Consider the following 12,510-nt stretch of genomic DNA (forward strand, 5'->3'; position numbering starts at 1 on the left):
GATGCAGTGGAGAGACAGTGGAGACGATGCAGAGGAAAGAGAAGTCTGAAAGGAGGAAACTAGACAGACAACCTGCTTTGGAGTCAGGAAGCAAATAACCAAAAGCTTTAATTTGTGAAGGTCATCTCTTAATTTCTCATGTGTTCCAAAGAACACACACTACGTGCCGTCTGAGTCTGCTTTGCTGTAGACATTTTTTGGTGGTCCTATGCATTTATGTGTCCTGGATCAGCCTCCTCTCTCATTTTCAGTACTGAAAAGCCCAGCAGCATTCCCAGATGTACAACTTTGACTGGAACCATAAATAATGTAGGGTTTTTTTAGTTTCTATTATGCTCTTTATCTTGATTTTCTTTACATTGTCTTTTGCCACAGAAGAAAGCAACCTTCCTTAAATATATCGGGTTTGAAAAAGATGCCTTAAAGCATTATATATAGCTGCTTTTCCTTCTTAATTTTTATCTAGGTCTTTTTCACAGCACACTGTAGAAATTACTAGCCGCCTCACAATTGGCTGAAAATATCTGTATGCCCTGTTCCATTTCTTGCTTTTACCCAGATATCGTTAGAAATTGAAGCGCCTATCAAAATTAGGTTGGTAAACAAACAGGGACATAGCAGAGGTTTAAATACCTGAAGGCAAAGTTCACATGTTGTCCACTGAGTGACAAACATTCAATGACATTGCAGTGGTGAAGGACATGCAAGTAAGCCTTTTGCAGATGGAGATCTGCAGAACATTTGTGTGGAACAAGCACAAAGAGAAAACCACATCCCCAGTCTGTCAGGACAGGAATTAAAGCCTGTGATCTTTTTGCAGATTGTTACCAATGTAATCTGTGAGCAGCAGAAAGGCACATTTTAGGGTGAATAGGTTAGTCTGTTGCTTGTAGGCATTATGTGACTGGGGAATACGCCTCGTCTGAGCTAAAGTTTGAGAAGGAAAACTAAACCCAGTATTTACTCCAGCAAATGTAATCTGTGAACATTTTTTCGTTGGACTGAGTCATTTCAAGGCCTTTGGAACCTGGTACAGCTTTGTCAGATAGCTTAAAAAAAGTCTTTGTCTGACATGGGGCCAAAAGAAATGACGACAGCTAGATTAGGTCACAGGTGTGACTGAAAGGTTGACAATGGTTGAAGTGGGAGAAGGAGACTAGGAGAATGAGACCAACAGGGAGGTATTGCTGCCCACACAGGTAAGTCATTCGATGGGAAAACTTCACCAAGCAAAGACTTACTGTAGTGGAAAGTGTATTGTATTCAGACTTCATGGCTGCTGTGTGTCAGAGCTCTGAGAGACAATTGATTTCCTGCATCATGGAGATTTATTACATTAAGTTCCTTTAGGTGCTTCTTGAAAACCATCCTTTTTGCTGTCTGGGGAAGAGGGATGAACAGAACATTCTGTGGTTCAGCAGAGGAGAAATGCTCTTTGAAGACAATAAGAAAGCATACTGAAGATACTGGGAAGGGATAAAACCTGTAAGGCTTGTCAAGATTAATTACTATGATGTTGGCTCAAGTGTGTTGAACACAGGTGATGTTTCTCCCAGGAGTTGTCCCTGTCCTCCCTGACGAAGTCCAATTCTTAATCTCCCAGTGTGACAGAGGCAGTTTGGGGATGGAGATTTCCCTCCTTCCTCTCCCATGGCTGGCTCCGATGAGGTGCAGAGACCCTTTGACAACTTGACAAACTGCTTTCAGTGACATCCAAGAGTATTTCTCAGTTAGGCTTTTCTCTCTCCAAACAGGGAGGACAGCCAATCTGCTTTACAAAGTGGCTCTGTGTTGTCCCTTTGGCATCCGGGGATACAGCTTTTTAATAGTTTGAAGGACTCTGCTCTTCAAAATAAAATAGGTTCTGCAAACAAACAGAATAAGGAGACAGTGAGACTCAAGTGGTTTGCCAGGATATTTAGATGGGTGGGATGTACAATGTGTTTTCTCCACCCCTACTCATAAAAAGTTGGAAAGTGGGGCTGCCTCCCTTAATAAATATTGTCAATGAAGAAAGGAGCTGGGGAAGGAAGACTTGTGGTCAAATAAAAGGAAAAATAATTATTTTAAAATTTATAGATTTGGAGCAGTTCTCTTATATGGTGTCCCTTAATGCTGGTCTCTAAAAGGCTTTGGTTGCCTCATAGCAACAGAGAGTGTGAACTGGAGTTTCAAAGTGGATCAAAGAGGTTTTTACATCTCAAATAAATTTGCAGCTTCCATATGTCCAGAGATTTTCTAGTCTCCTCTGTCACTGTCATATCTTAGTGCTTGAAATAGCATCCGGATGTGCGTGTGAGGGTGTATGCTCATGTGTATATAGGAGTGTTTGTATGTGTACCAATCTACAAATATAATTTCCTAGCCAAGACGTAGAGTGCAGACTGCCAGCTTGGTGTTAAGCCAATATTGTTGTGTTCTGGGAAAACACACGAGAACTTGTATTTGGGTTATGATAAGAGTTCAATTTAATCACAACAGAAGCCAAGTCATCCCAAATTACAGCTTAATGCAGGCTGTGATAGCAGTGAAGTTGCAGCAAAGAACATGAGCTTTTCAAAAAACATGAGCTAATGTCTAGAAAATAGGAGCGAAGGAAGGGCCCTTGGTTTTGATCTGGCCCAGCCATCAATTCCATTTCTGGTATCAGACAAATTGTGTTAGGCAATATTTGCTGTCCAAAAGGAAAAAGAAGCAATGTTCATGTAAGAGCTGGAAAAAAAAAAAAAAAAAAAAAAAAAAAAGGGAGGGGGGGAAAGATGATATTTGCTAACATTCAGAGTACGTTAGTGTCAAACTCTAACACACACCTACATACAGGTGTGGAAGAGCAACATCAAAGTTTGATTTTTCTTCCCCTGAGGAGAGATTTTCAAATTGGACTGAATTAGGAACTCAAATCTCAGCATTATTTTCTGGGGAATTCTGTTCCTAATTCACTCATGTTTCTGAAAACCTCACCTATGATATGTCGTTGCCTCAGTTTCCCTCCCTCTGACTTGGACAGAACTATGCTGAAGCAGAAAGATGTATGTGGAAATCAATTGCCTGTGTTTATCCAGTAATTATGACACTAGCAGCAAGCTCCCTCTGAATATTTTAATATTAAAACTGCAAAATTAACTTTTTATTACAAAGGTTCTGTGAAGTTTAATTACTTACTGACTTGCAAATACTCTGGGGTACAGTTTTCAGATCATTTTTATTCCCATTATATTCTAGACACTATTACACAGGATGAAGTTATAGACAGTATTTCTAGTTTAATACCAGTCTCTGGTTTTCAGAGTTTAAACATGGTCCCTGTTTCACTGTAGTTCTAAGGGTGGTTTTAATATTCTAAAAAAACTATGACAAATATCAAGGCAATGCCTTATCAAGATGTACATCATACGATATAATGTGTAACTCACTGAAAGAATATTCTGGTGTCCTGCTTGTCCTCTTCTTTCCCATCCACATTGTGAAAAACTTATTTTTAAAAAATGTCAGGTATCTATAATTATTTTTTTTCCATTACTCAAAAAGTGTCATGCGTACTGGCTGTAGACAAAAGACCACAACATTTTATTTTCTCAATGTTGCATTAACTCTTCTCATGAGAGCTATTATTGAGGTAGGAAAAAAAAACCCAGTAAAATGTTGCTTTGAAAAAGTATGTAGCTGACTTACTCTAATTTCCTTGTCCAAGCTGGAAAAGAAGGATAGACATCATATATTTGAGTGTGATCAGGCACTTCTTCCTTCTTGAAGCCTTTTGAAGATCTTTTCAACAACTGTCTCATTTTCCTAACGTAACAAGTGCTTCAAAGCAGGTGAAGATACAAGTTATATTGTTTAATTCTTTTAAAATACATTTTTCAAATCAGTTGCTCATTTTTTTCAGCTGTGATGGCACTGCTCTGATCTCAGCAATGGTTTATAATAAACCATGTTGTATAAATAGCTCTCTCTTCTTTCACAGCTGTTCCTCTTCATCCTTTTGAGAATTAAACTCTCGACTTTGGTCAGAAGTCTGCCTTTTTGCCAGGGTTGAGTGGAATGAACTTCTGACCATTTCAAATGCCTACTAAATCCAGTAGTAAGGGACTTAAGCGCAACCAGACATGTTCTTGTGAAATTGGTAGGGTTGCATATTTGTCACCCAACAACTAGTAATTGCCCAAGTATGTACTGTTAGTGTGAATAAGTGAAACACATTGAAGGCTGAGTTACCTTGCATTCATAGCTGGTGAGAACAGAGCTACCAGACTGGATCATGCACCAAAGTCAGCAAGCACAATTAAATTTTACACCATGGACTAGAGCTTGGTATGACAACTGATGTTTCAGAACCTTTTCTGCTAAAAAAAGCATTGGCTTCCTGTTGGTTGGTGGCAATTCAAAAAAACCACTGTGACTGGAATATTCTCAACCCTTATGATAGAGCTGAGAGTCAGTGATATCGACTAAGAGCAAATTTCCACCTTTTTCCATCAGTGAATTGTTACAAAAGCAAGAGGTGTAGCTTATCAGGACAGCAGATGAAAGATCATCTCTTGCTTTCTTTTAGGGCAAAGGAGATTCCAAAAAAAGAGAAAAAAAAAAAAGAAAAAGAAAAATAAAAAAAAAAAGAAAAAAGGTTGTTTATTCTATATCAAGTAATAAATAGACTTGAAAAATGTCAGTGTTATTCGCACAGTCTTTTCAAAAAGGTTTATAAAGTAGTACGGCAAATGTATACTATGATAACACCTCAGGGGAGAAAAAGAAATGTTTCCTTAAAAAAGATAACAAACCAAAATCCAGTCAAGCCCTTTCCGTCCCCTTTGCCCTCAAGAAAAAACTGATTATATATGTACTGGGGAAACGGAGGAGGGAAAAAACCCCTAACACCAAAATCAAACCCCAAACTCTTCATCTGGAAGTTTTTTGAATTCTATATTGCACATTTTACTACCTGGAGACAACTTCTTTCTTTGCTGATATTCAATTAGAACTTGAGTAGCACCAAATGGTCAGAGGCAAGCAGTTGTCTAATAACCATGAGATGCTTGCTGTGAACACCAAGGTCTACAGTTCTGGAGACACTCATTCCAGTTGAGACATTCAAGTGTCCTGTCATTTTAATAAAGCTGTTGCTGACACTTTACCCTCTTACCCTCATCCAAACTTCAGATCATGTAGTCACTTTGGTGTGATAAAAGGACAGGGTGTCAAGACTGATTTCACTGCTTGAAACTTCCCAGGAAATGAGATACACAGTACCATTAAGTGAAATGGTGAATCAGTCTAGAAGGCAGATTTCTGCTTTTTCCTTACTGTTCACATGAGGCGGAAATGTGTGTTTCTTTGCACTCATGAGTAATACATCTCACTGTAACTAGTAGTTGTTCAAAATGCTGTTTATTGTTATTACACAATAAATGCTGAATATTAAATTACCTAATTATCATGTTGATTAGTGCACCTTATTGCTATGTGTCATGTAAGACAGATAAATAAGGAAAATTTTGAGCCTCCTTACTCATCCTCCAAGAACATCCCTGTCGTGGTTTAAACAAAGTCACACAGCTCGTTCACTCACTCCCCCCTTCTTTCCCTCCCTCTTTCCTGGAGGGACGGAGAGGAGAATCAAAAAGAATGCAACTCCCACGGGCTGAGATAAGAACAGTTTAGTAACTAAGGTATAACACAAATCACTACTGCTACCACCAATAATAATAATGATAAAGGAAATAACAAGGGGAGAGAATACAATACCACAGCACTAGCCGACCGATAACTTCCCCCTCCCCCCCGCCGCCCCAACCGAGCACCAACTGATACTTTGTCCAACCCTGCAGGCCCTAGCCCTTCCAGGTCACTCTCCGTTACATCCTGGGCATGACGTGCTGTGGTAAGGAATACCTCTTTGGTCAGTTTGGGTCAGGTGTCCTGTCTCTGCTTCCTCCCAGCTTCCCCTCCTCCCTGGCAGAGCATGAGGCTCAGAAAGTCCTTGGTCAGACTAAAACATTTGAGTGGTAACTAAAAACATCAGTGTTATCAGCACTGTTTCCAGGCCAAAAGTCAAAACACAGCACTGCACCAGCTACCAAGAAGGAGAAAAACGACTGCCACTGCTGAACCCAGGACAACGCCAGAGGAGAATCACATTTGCCACAAGTTCTGCCATCCATATATCCTATGCCAAAAATTTCCCAGAAATGAACTAGATTTATAAATGGTTTCCTGATTCTGACAAGACTTAGATAAGTTTACAACTCCACTTTGTTTGCAGTTTATTTCTTCCTGTACAAGTCTCTGCCCAAACCCTTGTATGAAGTGGTGTTTTGCTAGTGTGCGGGTATCCTGACCTAGTGAGAGAGGAACGACAGAGGGAAATTACTACACTTCCCCCTTTCTGATCAGAGAACGGGAAGTTTGATGACTTTTGCTGTTTCAGAGGTCAGTTGGTTACACTGCCCATTCCTAGTACTATGGTTCAGTCATTCTCTACCTCTCCTTTTGTCTTTATGAGAAACAAAACTCGGAAGACCACAAAATCAAGATAATGCCTGCAGTTTAACTTCCTTCAGGCTTTTGATCAGATAGGAGAAAGTAATGGTAGAGACACTTTCTTTACAAAAAATATATAAAATCTTTCCAGACTACATATTGATCTGGAAATCCTGTAGTTCTACAAATAGTGATCACTTCAGTGAGCAGGAAGGACCAGGAAGTTGCAGAAAAGCAGGAGGCTCAAGTCAGCTGGCGGCCATTATGCTACACGTATGCCCAGCTGATCTGCAGATCTGTTGGCTGTAAGCCCCAGATGTGATAGGGACTGAAATGAGAGAAATTCTTTTTGGTGGAGGATAGAAGCTATAGATCCTACCTAGGCAGGGTCTCTTCAACCACACCTTGCCTAGAGCAGTTAAACCACATCCCAAGTCCCTACTGGCATCGCCGTGGTAGAGTATATGGCTTTAAAAGAAATAAACTGAGGCTGTATCTTACTTCTTTTTTGAGCATTTAGTCACATTTAGGTCCCAATGAAAAAGAAGTTTTTGACATGATACTGGGTCTTACATGGCATTCAAAAGAAATTTTAAAATTCTGTTTTATTTTCTTTGTGTCACAATACATTTATAAACACTGCAAGTTTGCTATTAAATAAGAGTGACCAGAGGGAGCTCAGAGAAAGCTGCTAGAATAAAGAAGTTGGGCAAGCAAGGTCTCAGAGAGAAACCGTAAAGAATAAAGTATGCAATTCCAGAGAGAAAGGGAGATTGGTGGTTAGCTGAGGATGGCTAAAAAAGATGTCACTTAAGCATAATTTATTCCTTATCATCATTATGGGCAGAAGAAATGGCTTTACAGCAGGGAAGAATTAGATTGAATATTAGGAAAAACTTCATAACTAGAATTAAAACTAGGCTGTGGAGCTGGTTGCCAGGGGAGGATGTGAATCACTATCAGTGTGGAACTTTGTAGTTAAACAGCCATCTGTCATAGAATTTAATCTTCATTGCTGTAGCATTAGATTAGGGTTAACATACATAGCTACCTCAGTTGTTATATCTAGAGTCTTGCATAACTGGTATTTGTAGTCATGGATCATCCAAGAGAAACCTGCTTTTTTTTTTTTTTTTTTTTTTTTGAGGTTTTTTATACTGTCTGGGGATTTTTGCTTTTAATTTTGTTTGGTTGGTTTTGTTTTGTTTTTTTTTTTTTTTTTTGTTTTGTCTTTCTGTTGTTATTCCCTACATCTATGAAGGACTGTAATAAAACAACAGGTGTTTTCTGGTTTTCCTCATATTTATCCATCATTCAAAGCCATCAAAATATGGCAAATATAATGGAGTAGATGAAGAATGTATTTTGTCATTGTTTCAGTAAACCTCCAGAATTTGTTTGCACCCCAGTAAGCTAAGTAAGCTGATACTCCCTTGTAAGGAAAAGAGGTGCAGATAGTTCTGGTTTAACCCGTTTACACTCTCATGTATATGTATGTGTATACACTTTTATATGCATGTATTTCTTCTTGTTTTCCTTCAGAAGTTATTAAGCCAGTACTTTCCTAAGGCTAAAAAATTGTCTGAGCTGAGAACTATTTCTACAGTACTTAAATTTGTGAGGAGAGATTACTTCCATGTTATTATGTCATTTCCTCAAATAAGAGTCCATGTTTCAAGATAGAGTAGTTAATTATGGTTCCCTTTTCTCTTTAGTCATTCCTGAATTACCACATTGTGTAATTACTCAGTTACTACTGTGTAATCAAAATAATAACATGTTTCTTGCTTTTCTCATTACTACTGCAACCAGTGTAACCAGAACCCCTACTTTTTGGCCCAGCATTTTACGATGTTAAACTGTCTGCAGAATAACCGCAGGCACAGTCTTATCTGTGGTCTATGGGCCACCAAGAGTGAACACTTAACTCACCTTGTGCTACTGTTAACACTGTATCATCAACACTGTGTCTGCCACTTGAATATCACTGACTTACCTATTTGACTGTGCCCAAGGCTAGCTCTTCTTCCACTTTGAGCTTCCACTCTACTAGGCATTGTATAAATATGATTAAAAATTTCTCAGTCTCTAGAGATTAAGATTTTGGAGCAAGCAGAATAGGTCATTGAAGTCACCCAAGGTTTAGCACTTCTTCTGGAGGTGCAATGCTTTCAACTTATTCTAAAGGCAGCATGCCATAAATAGACTTCTAAGTTGGTATGGTGGGTTGACCCCGGCTGGATGCCAGGTGCCCACCAAAGCTGTTATATTTCTCACTTGTTCAGTGGGACACAGAAGAGAAAATGTAATGAAAGGCTCATGGGCTGACGTAAGAAGAGGGGGAGATCACTCACCATTTACTGTCATGGGCAAAACAGACTTGACTTGAGGAAATGAATTCAATTTATTACCAATCAAATCAGAATAAGATAACCATAGAATGGTTTCGGTTGAAATGGACCTTAAAGATCACCTAGTTCCAACCTCCCTGCCATGGGCAGGGATACTTTCCACTATACAAGGTTGTTCAAAGCCCCGTCCATAATGAGAAATAAAAATTAAATCTTAAAACCCTAACCCAACCCCTCCCTTCTTTCAGAGTTTAACTTCACCTCTTGCTCCTTCACCACAATTGCAATGAAAATTACAGAAATTCCCCACTATCATTTCACTTCTCTCTAGCTGCATTCATTCCATGTTTTGCCCATTACCTCTCCCAATTACTGTCTTTATCTCAAATTCCTCATGCCCCATGTTTGACTGTTCTGAGTTAACCTTGACTGAAGGCCATGTGCCCACCCAGCTGCTCTGTCACTAACCATCCTCAGAAGGACAAGGCAGGAGAAAAGATGGAAGAAACTTGTGGGTCAAAATAAAGCCAGTTTAGTAACACAAAAGAAAAGGCTGTGCACAGAAGCAAAGGAACACAAAATATTTGTTCCCTACTTCCTATCAGCAGGCCATGTCCAGGCACTTCCTGAGAAGGAGGGCTTCAGTACATGTAGCACTTGCTCCAGAATCAAAATGACACTATAAGGAATGCCACCCCCCCCACCCCCTTTTCTTTTAGCTTTTATTGCTGAGCAGACATACGGAATATGCCTTTTGTCAGTTGGGGTCAGCTCTTCTGTCTGTGTCCCCTCCCAAGATCTTGTCTACTGACAGGCTATTCGTGAAAGGGGATGCTGAAGAGACAACTTTGATGCTGTGGAGCACCGCTCAGCAGTAGCCAAAACATTTGGTTGTTCTCAATACCTTTCTAGCTAGCAACACAAAGCACAGCACTATAAGGGCTCCTATGGGCAAAATTAACTCCATCTCAGCCAGATCAAATACACTGAAGGAGAAGATTACAGACCAGTCTCACCTCTGTGCCTGGCAAAATCTTGGAGCAGATTCTCCTGGAAGGCATGCTAAAGCACATGAAAAACAACAAGGTGCTTGGTGACAGCCAGCATGGCTTCACTAAGGGGAAATCCTGCTTGACCAATTTGGTGGCCTTCTATGATGGGGCTACGGAACTGATGGACAGGGGTAGAGAAGTTGATGCCATCTACCTGGACTTGTGCAAAGCGTTCGACACTGTCCCACACAATATCCTTGTCTCTAAATTGGAGAGACATCAATTTGATGGATGGACGACTCGGTGGATAAAGAACTGGCTGGATGGCCGCACACAAAGAGTTGTGATTAGGGCTCAATGTCCGTCTGGAGACCAGTAACAAGTGGTGTCCCTCAGGGGTTGGTGTTGGGACCAGTCTTGCTTAACATCTTTGTCAGTGACATGGAGAATGGGGTTGAGTGCGCCCTCAGCAAGTTTGCCGATGACACCAAGCTGTGTGGTTCGGTTGATACGCTGGAGGGAAGGGATGCGTCCAGAGGGACCTTGACACGGTTGTGAGGTGGGCTGATGCCAACCTTATGAAGTTTTATGAAGTTCAACCATGACAAGTGCAAGGTCCTACACCTGGATCGGAGCAATCCCAGGCACAGCTACAGGTTGGGCAGAGAAGAGATTCAGAGCAGCCCTGCAGAGAAGGATTTGGGGGTGTTGGTCAATGAGAAAATGAACATGAGCCAGCAGTGTGCGCTCACAGCCCAGAAAGCCAACCGTATCCTGGGCTGCATCAAAAGGAGTGTGACCAGCAGGTCAAATGACCAGCAGGTCAAAGGAGATGATCCTGCTCCTCTACTTTGCTCTCATGAGATCCCACTTGGGAGTATTGTGTACAGTTCTGGTGTTCTCAACATAAAAAGGACATGGAACTGTTGGAACAAGTCCAGAGGAGGGCCACGAGGATGCTCAGGGGACTGGAGCACCTCCCGTATGAAGACAGGCTGAGGAAGTTGGGGCTGTTCAGCCTGGAGAAGAGAAGGCTGCATGGAGATCTCATAGCAGCCTTCCAGTATCTGAAGGGGGCCTATAGGGATGCTGGGGAGGGACTCTTCATCAGGGACTGTAGTGACAGGACAAAGGGTAATGGGTTAAAACTTAAACAGGGGAAGTTAGATCGGATATAAGGAGGAAGTTCTTTCCTGTTAGGGTGGTGAGGCACCAGAATGGGTTGCCCAGGGAGGTTGTGAATGCTCCATCCCTGGCAGTATTTAAGGCCAGGTTGGACAGAGCGTTGGGTGGTATGGTTTAGTGTGAGATGTCCCTGCCCACGGCAGGGGGGGTTGGAACTAGATGATCTTAAGGTCCTTTCCAACCCTAACTATTCTATAATTCTGTGATTCTATGATTCTAAGATCCAGACTGAGATTTGGACACCTTATTTTCAGCATCTAAATATATGCATGCAGGAGAATAAATTTCTGACTTCAGTGCTTAATTTAGTTGTCTTAACATGATATCTGTTGACATTTCAAAAATCCCAGAGTACTGAACACACCTATGTTGACAGATCTAGGGAACACCAGTACTATTCCTGCCCAGATGGAAGTAGGATGAGCCAGAACATCTTGGATATCACTAGCCCATCTGTTCAGGTAACTGAATCCCACCCCAGATGTCTGAACTCACATTAAAGTTGATGGAGACCTTTTCAGTGTATCAGGAGGAAACTTTCCATTAGGAAGGGGAAAAAAAATTGCTGCCAAAAAATTATATTCAGCCGTCCCTAACAGGCAAGAGTCCAATCACACTGCTGTTCACTCCAGATCATGAAGCAGCAGTACTTTCTGCAATAAAAAGAGTAAGATTTGTTAATGTGCATAACATAGAGTAAAACAGAACCAGTCTTGCCTTTCCCCGCAGCCATGGTGTCCTGGGTTCAGCAGTAGCAGTCATTTTTCTCCTTCTTAGTAGCTGGTGCAGCGTTGTGTTTTGACTTTTGGCCTGGGAACAGAGCTGATTACACAAATGTTTTAGTCTGACCAAGGACTTTCTGAGCCTCATGCTCTGCCAGGGAGGAGGGAAAGCCAGGAGGAAGCAGAGACAGGACACCTGACCCAAAATAGCCAAAGAGGTGATCCATACCACAGCACGTCACGCCCAGGATGTAATGGAGAGTTACCTGGAAGGGCTAGTGCACTGCAGGGTTGGACTAGGTATCGGTCAGTGCTTGGTCAGATGGGGGTGGGCGAGTTTTGGGTCGGCTGGTGGTGAGGTGTTGTATTCTCTTCTCTAGTTATTTCCCTTATCATTATTATTATTGGTGGTAGCAGTAGTGGTTTGTGTTATACCTTAGTTACTAAACTGTTCTTATCCCAACCCGTGGGAGTTGCATTCTTTTGGATTCTCCTCTCTGTCCCTCTGGGAGTAGGGGGAGGGAGAGAAGTGGGGGAGTGAGAGAGTGACTGCATGATTTATGGCTGACTTTATTTAAACCACGACACATGGTTAACTAAATTTGCTTTTGTATGCATAGTACTGAGGTTCTGTCGTTTTTCACATTTACTGATTATCTTAACCTGTGGCTGACAACACGATAAAAAGAACAGTCAGTGATCTTCCCAAGGCAAAAATAGGCTGTGTAATGGCTCAAATCAAGTTGAAATAATTTTGTAAAAGGATGGGTACTTTACAGTGTA

General features: G+C 41.2%; 1 protein-coding gene across 2 annotated transcripts in view; it reads left to right on the forward strand.

Moving 5' to 3' along the window:
• The first annotated feature begins 1,126 nt into the window (after window positions 1-1,126).
• GHRHR (growth hormone releasing hormone receptor) overlaps window positions 1,127-12,510 on the forward strand; it is a 40,752-nt gene continuing 29,368 nt past the window's right edge. For both annotated transcript variants that reach the window (XM_065666905.1, XM_065666906.1), the window contains exon 1: window positions 1,127-1,199. The gene's annotated coding sequence lies outside the window, so the exon portion shown is untranslated. The remainder of the gene's footprint in view (window positions 1,200-12,510) is intronic.

Source organism: Lathamus discolor, chromosome 2, assembly GCF_037157495.1.
Source record: "Lathamus discolor isolate bLatDis1 chromosome 2, bLatDis1.hap1, whole genome shotgun sequence".
NCBI lineage: Eukaryota > Metazoa > Chordata > Aves > Psittaciformes > Psittacidae > Lathamus > Lathamus discolor.